At 37.6% G+C, this 7,676-nt stretch overlaps 1 long non-coding RNA gene across 2 annotated transcripts; it reads right to left on the reverse strand.

Moving 5' to 3' along the window:
* Nucleotides 1-5,195: 5,195 nt before the first annotated feature.
* Nucleotides 5,196-6,480, reverse strand: LOC131074794 (uncharacterized). 2 transcript variants are annotated; one of them, XR_009113118.1, is made up of 6 exons: nt 6,403-6,480; nt 6,200-6,271; nt 6,027-6,089; nt 5,862-5,929; nt 5,697-5,765; nt 5,196-5,376 (listed from the first exon to the last, which is right to left on the reverse strand). It is a non-coding gene; the product is annotated as an uncharacterized LOC131074794 (long non-coding RNA). The 2 variants fall into 2 exon arrangements; XR_009113119.1 differs by having other exon boundaries at nt 6,027-6,092.
* Nucleotides 6,481-7,676: the final 1,196 nt, after the last annotated feature.

Here is a 7,676-nt window from a genome sequence, read left to right on the forward strand (position 1 = left end):
GCCTATAAGATGACTCCTGAATAGAGCAAGGAAGTGGTTAGACAATTCCAAGAATTGTTGGACCAAGGGTTGATAAAAAAGAGCATAAGCCCTTGTGTCATACCTACAATGTTAGCACCCAAGAAAGGAGGAACATGGACGCTATGCACAAATTCAAGAGCCATAAATAGAATCACTATAAGGTACAGATTTCCTATCCCAAGAATTGAAGACTTGATGGATTGCTTAGGAGGTGCAAAGTACTTCACCAAGATTGATCTCAAGAGTGGATACCACCAGATCAGGATAAAGGGAGGTGATGAATGGAAAACAACCTTCAAAACCAATGAAGGACTTTATGAGTGGCTTGTTATGCCATTCGGTCTTAGTAATGCTCCCAGTGCATTCATGAGACTCGTGAATGAAGTGCTGAAAGATTTTATTGGTAAATTTGTTGTTGTATACCTAGATGATATCTTGATTTTCAGTAGAATTAAAGAGGAACATCTAGATCATCTTCGTATTGTATTGCAAAAATTATATTATGAGAAACTAACAATAAACTTAGAGAAGTGTGAGTTTATGAAGCGGGAACTTGTCTATCTTGGATTTGTAGTTTCAGGAGGAGATTTGAAGATGGACACATCAAAGGTGGAAGCCATCATAAAATGGCCAACACCAAAGATAGCAAGTGAAGTAAGAAGTTTTCATGGTTTGACACAGTTCTCCAGGAAGTTTATCAGAGGGTTTAGTGAGATTTGTGCACCCATACTGGATACCATCAAAGGAGGTGTTAAGACTAAGTTTCAGTGGACCAATGTAGTTAACAAAAGGTTTGAACTTTTGAAACAAAAGGTAGCTACACAACCAGTACTCATTCTTCCTAGTTTTGATAAGTTGTTCACAATTGAATGTGATGCAAGTAATATAGCAGTTGGTGTTGTTTTGAGTCAAGAGAATAGACTTGTAGCTTTCTTTAGTGAGAATCTCAATGATGCCAAGAAGAAGTATTCATCCTATGATCTCAAGTTGTATGCTCTTGTCCAAGCTCTTAGGAAGTGGAGGCACTACTTGTTACCTAAGGAGTTTGTTGTTTACACAGATAATCAAGCTTTAAGTTTTTTGAATTCACAAGATAAGTTGAGTCATAGGCAGGTTAAATGGGTTGAGTATTTGCAGTCATATACTTTTCTATTAAGCATAAGGAAGGACAATGTAACAAAGGTGCAGATCCTTTGAGTAGAAGGCTACTAACAGTGCAAGAAGTGCAAATTCACAGTATTGGAGTTGATTACTTCAAGGATTTGTACCCCAATGATGAAGATATTGTAGCCATTTACAAGGTTTGTCAAGAATTTCAGAATCACTTTCATAGTGAAAAGCAAAATGGATGTTTGAGTGGTCATTTTGGCCTTAATAAGGCATTGGAACTTGTGCAAAGGTTCTACTATTGGCCCAGAATGCAGAGGGATATCCGAAGGTATGTTGAGCAATGTATGGTTTGTCAGAAAGCTAAAGGTACAACTACTAATGTTGGTCTTTATCAGCCATTACCTATTCCTACAAGGCCATGCGAATGTGTAAGTATGGATTTTGTGGTTGGATTACCCAAAACAAAGCTTGGCTGTGATAGCATTTTTGTTGTTGTTGACAGATTCAGTAAGATGTCACTTTTTGTTCCTTGTAAAACTACCCATGATGCTAGTCACATTACACACTTGTTTTTCAAAGAGGTTATAAGAATCCATGGTTTGCTAGTTAGTATTGTTTCAGATAGAGATGTCAAAATCCTTTGACATTTTTGGAAAACTCTTTGGAAAAGACTGGGAACTTACTTGTCTTTTGGTTCAGCCTATCATCCCCAAACAGATGGTCAAACAGAGGTGGTCAATAGGACACTTGAAAACCTTTTAAGGTGTTTGAAAAAAGAATATGGATAGAGTTGGGATCAGGTTCTTTACCAGGCGGAGTTTGCCTACAATGACAGTTTCAATAGATCTACTGGGAAGAGTCCTTTTGAGACAGTGTATGGTATGCACACACGAGGTGTTATGGAATTATGAGATCTTGGTAATCTGTCACACAGAAGTGGTCAAGCTGATGAAGTCACTCAATCTATGAAGGAGGTTCATGACCAAGTCAAGCGAGCTCTCCAAAATTCTTCACAAAAAGTTAAAGCCTGCGTTGATGCCACCCGGAGAGATGTGCAATTTTTGGTTGGAGACTTGGTGATGGTACATTTGAACAAGGCTTGACTTTAGAAAGGGGTTCCCAACAAGCTACAAATGAGGAGACTAGGCCCATGTAAATTTTTAGCCAAGTATGGCTCTAATGCCTATAAGATTGATTTGCCATTTGATATTGCTTTGTCTCTCATTTTCAATGTCACATATTTGGTTGTCTACAAGGGACAACTTCCCAAGGAGGATGCACAAGTTTCAAATGTTCAACAATTGCTTGTCGACCTGCCATTACTTTCTCCTTCCATGCCTTAGGTTGAGAAAGTGTTGGATTCTTGTGTTCCCAACCAAGAAGACTAGACACCATGTCTACATGGAACATTTGGTTAAGTGGCTGCATAAACCTGATTCTGAAGCGATCTGGGTCCCTGAATCAAACTTTGTTAAGTCAAGAATTGATCTTTCATTGTTGTCGCATGCAGTCACTTTACTTCTTTGTTTTGAGGGGAGTATGGTGCAGGAGAACCTAAGGGTTGAAATGCCCTTAACCAATTTTGGTTTGTGAGACCTTCTAGTGGTCATGTAGATACATAAGGACTGGCTCTAGTCCATTTTGTATGGTTGTTTAGTTGCAGTTTTTAAAATTTCTCTTATCACAAGACCTACACTCGATCAACAAGTCTTACCCCAATGGGTTCACCAAAGTTTGGAGTGGTTCACACTTACCCCGATGACCCGATAAGTCATCAATGCTTGGAGTATTGTTATCGAGTATCAAAGGGAGTAGTTTCAAGTTTCCCTTAACTTGACCTATATTCGGACGGTGATTGCGGATGATCCTACGGTTGTCGCTATACCGCGATGGGAAGATGATCACCAGATAATCCTCACAACTTGGTGACAAAGCACATGCAAAAAAAAAGAGGTGAGTTAATGACCGTGCAGGTTGAAGGTGGATCAACGACGGTCGCTATACCTCAATGGTGAGATGCACAAAATTTATTCCCTACGACTTGGCGACCAAGTGGTGGGACCCGACAAGTTAGCAACTCAGGCAAGTTAACCAATGAGCAAGTCCAGGATGATCGGACAATTGTTGCTATACCGCTATGGCGAGATGCACGAAGGTTATCCTCCATGACTTGGCAACCAAGGTGGGGCTCGACAAGAGAACTTCATTCCAGGCGGTTAATGAGGTCATGCTAAGGTGCCAATCAGGGGGTGCCATGTGGTGGAGCACTAAAAGAGATCAAGGAAAATCAAACGGTTAAATTTCAAACTATTGGTGCAATTGCAAATGGAGACCCTTGGTAACGAGATTTATCTCATCCAATAGGAGGAGTTCCAAATAGAGTTTGTATGTATAAAAAGACCCAAAGGGCATCTGTAAGAGGCTAATGGTTAATCGTGGATCTTTGATCATGGATCGTTGATCATTTTTTGTCGATTGCCTCGAAGGACACATTTTGTTTTTCTGAAATGCAATAGAGAAGTCTATTTTTTGGTTTTCAAATAGAGTTTCATTTCTGTTTGTTTTACATAAGTTGTTAATGTAATTGTTTCATTTCTCTGTTCTGTGAGTTGTTGGTTTGAACCCATGAATAAATTCGGGATCTGTAATAAAGCTTTCCTTTTTAGTTTTTGTTCCCTGTTTGCAATAATCAAATAGCTCTAACTTGAAACTCCACAAGATCTTTGGAGATTGTCAAGGAGAGCCAGAAATGTACAGTAGGTTTTCATTTGAGAGAGACCAAGAAATGGCAATCGTCATTTCTGCATACTGAGTCTAAGCGAGCTTGGTGATAGTTCGGCTAGGTATCAATAATTTGAAGGAGATAACTTGCAGGGGAAGGAAACTGCTGAGAACTAGGTAAAGATCTAGAAGGCTACAAGCCTGAAAATGATACATTGTGTAACCATAGGGAAAAGTTTGTTAAACCAAACAAGATGGGTGGTTTTGCAAAAAGAGAGCGAATGTGGGTGTGTCCTAAACCCCTGCAAGGATTTAGTGAACAAGCTTACTTTGTGAGCTTGAGGAAGGTGAGATAAGAAAACAAATGGTAGGGAAGCCCTTAGAAGTCTAGAGGGGTAGACTTGGAACCTGGAAAGGGATAGAAGCAAACCATCAAAGAAACCAAATTGATGGCAAACTAGGTTGCCTCCCTATCATACGGTATGAATCTCAACGTTTTGTCACTTTGGGATGCATGAGAGGAGCATTCCTAGTATAAACCTGCCCACCCGGATGCGCTCATGACGTTGGTTTGTACACACGATGAACTGAATCAATTCTAGCCTATCTTGCAACTTTGCATTACATGTAACTGAAGGCTTTTGTAGCAGGCAAAAAAATGCTACCAATTGAAAATGCCTCTGAGTCATTAAAATAAGAGATAGACCACTGTAGAGGAGCCTCACACGACCCCACAGGTTCAAACGGATCGGTCATATGTGTCATGGATTGGAATAAACATTCTCAATTTTTGGACTTAGGGCACTTGAGAGATCGCGTTGGTAGGGTATGAATCTTGACATTCCAGCGCTTTGGAATGCACGAGAGGAGCATGCCTAGCGTAAACCTGCCCACCCAGACACGCTCATAGCATTGGTTTATTCACACGAGAACCAAAATTTGACCATTGCGAGCGTGATGGTGCTCTTGCACCACACACATATTATTGTTTATATTCATATTGTTGATTACATAGGCAAATATTTATTTAAATTTATAAAAAGCCAGCCACCAAATACAACGAATACACAATAATAAACTAAATACAAGGAGTTTTGTAGGGTTAATTCGACATTTTAGAAACTTTATCAAATCATATTCCACGATTGCAATATTTTATATCATAGATTTTTGTTGTTTATATTCATATTGTTGATTACATAGGCAAATGATCAATTAACTTTATAAAAGGACAACCACAAAATACAATGAATACACAATAATGAACTCAGTACACATTTATTGGATCAAATATCAATATTTATATATATATATATATATCAAAAAAAGGCATGTCTGCCAAGTCAATACAAGTATTACAATAGTGTGGCATATGCCATGTCCAAATCGACATACAATAAAAATGTAGAATATATCTACATGTATTGGTCATTCTATGACCACAACTAACACTATATGATCCTAAACTTGTGGTGGATCATCAAAATCAAGCCTCTTCGATGCAGTACACAGCTCTATAGATGGCTACAAAACCACAATTCAAAGCCAAGTTAGAATTCTTTTGTAGAAAACAGTTCACAATTAACAACATAAGTATGCATTTAACTATAATTCCTTTGCAATTGAAATGTAGATTTCCTCATCAGTTGATCTCGGAGCTAATGTCTTTGCTCTCCTCTCCTTGTCACTCTTAGGAGTTTTCTTGAAGACAAACTTAAAAGGATCCATGTTATGGCCGAACTGCGAAGGGGGCTATTGTAGATTAAATGTACAATTAATAAAATGTACTAACATAAATACATCAAAAATACTTAAAAGCTATAATATAGAGAACAATGACGTACCAGTACCTGAGATGCTTCTCCAATGGACTGAGGATGGCTCACCATCAATGGAGAAACTATCGCTATTACCTATACAAAAAATGATCAAAGATTAAATACAATTAATATAATGATAAGTATTGTAGGTTAAAAATAATTAATGTAATATATCAAAAAAAAGTGTACCGGATCCTGAGATGCTTCTCCAGTGCATGGAGGAGGACTCACCATTGATGAAGCAACTATGGATATTTCTTGTATGAAAAAATTATAAGATTATAATTTATCACAAGTTCACATGTACACGTGCATATAATCATGAAATCAATAAAATAAAGTAGAGATGCATACCTCCACCCTCTCTCGATCCACGGGTGAATCAGGTGCATTCAATAAATCCACATAGCTCAATGGCTACTGTACATGTAAAATAGACAAAAAACACCAATCAATCTGCAAACCCCAACTAAGACTTGATTTCAACATTTTCAAACAATTGTACAACTAAAAATGTGTTCAATTACCTTCTTCCCACGTTTTAGCGTCTTCAAGGAATTGTTTTGCTTAGGACGAGGCCTAGACGTGGAGGGGGTACCCTAAAAAAATAAAATTAACATGAGATATTAGTACAGATAATATATTAAACATAATTTTAAAAATCTAAAATGAAATGACCTACATATTCCATCAAAACAATACATAAAAAGGGTTGTACAAAATATGATACCGTATAGCCTTGTAGGCCAAAATCGATTGTTGAGAGTGTGATGTCATGAATCTGGGACATTTGGTCCCTGTTAACACCTACAAACCAAAAATTAGACCAAGCATTAAAGATAGTTAGTATATCTTTTAATTTTTTTGAATTCAAAGTGTACTACTCTATTTTAACATGTTACAAAATTTATACCTCAAACATCGAAGTTGCAGTTGTAGTAACTACGAGAGGAGTATGGGATACCGTTGCTACATCCTAAAATGCATATTATTGTTGGTATTTGCATGAACATTGCAATAATGATATGTTATGTTGTCATTGATGTCAATAAACCGGTAATGATATTGTTGTAATATTGTTACTATAACCGATAGGAAGAATTTGTGAGGAGAACCGGTAACCGGTGTAAACCCTATCTATTGATGTAACCGCTAAACCCTACCTGTTGTTTTTTATAAACCCTAACCGATTAAGTTTGGTGAATTGGTTATATTGGTTTATGATCTGATGATCAGCGGTAATGATTATAGCACATATGATTATTGTGTGAAGACAATTTGAAGAGATATTGGCGAGTTGTTGTAACAGTTTTGTCTAGGGAATGAGAAAATGTATTGCATCTAATGCAAAGCGTGTGATGAGTTACTAAGTTCGATGAAGCAGTGATCAAGGAGCGATCAGGGTTTTCTTGATTGATGTGCAGAGGTTGCTATGTAATCCAATGGTCATACTTGAACTGATTTGTTTGTAATCTCTATGAGAATTAGGTTTTCATTGTGTTACTGACCTAATTGATTTGTTTATAAGGTCGATGAAGTTGTTTAGTTTAATGAGATGGCAAAGAGTTAGCACAGATCAGTTGAGTGTGTGGTTGCCGAACGGAATGACGTATCTACAGTTTGAGTAAAGGCAGATAGGAGCATGAAATGGATCTGATTAAGCAAGTGTAGTGCTATTCAGACAGATCAACAAACTCTTGTTGTTTTCTAACAATTACAATAAAATTGAAATCCCCTAACCAAGTAGGCGCTAACAAGCTTGGTGTTATTAAAATTCTCTAACAAGGTGATCCATTAGTTTGGATTTTCAAATCTTCTACCGAGGTTACTCCTTACAAGGTATTGCTTCTAACAAGGCATTGTAGTCAATCCCTTAACCGGGTGATTCATAATAGGATCAGTTCTTAACAGGACTTTTGTAAAAGCTTTAATAGGCTAGGCTCCTAACAAGGTGAACTTCAGAAGAGTTCAGATAGTTATCTTGTGAGTCTCATCTCACCGTGG

Source organism: Cryptomeria japonica, chromosome 6 (genome assembly GCF_030272615.1).
Source record: "Cryptomeria japonica chromosome 6, Sugi_1.0, whole genome shotgun sequence".
Classification (NCBI taxonomy): domain Eukaryota; kingdom Viridiplantae; phylum Streptophyta; class Pinopsida; order Cupressales; family Cupressaceae; genus Cryptomeria; species Cryptomeria japonica.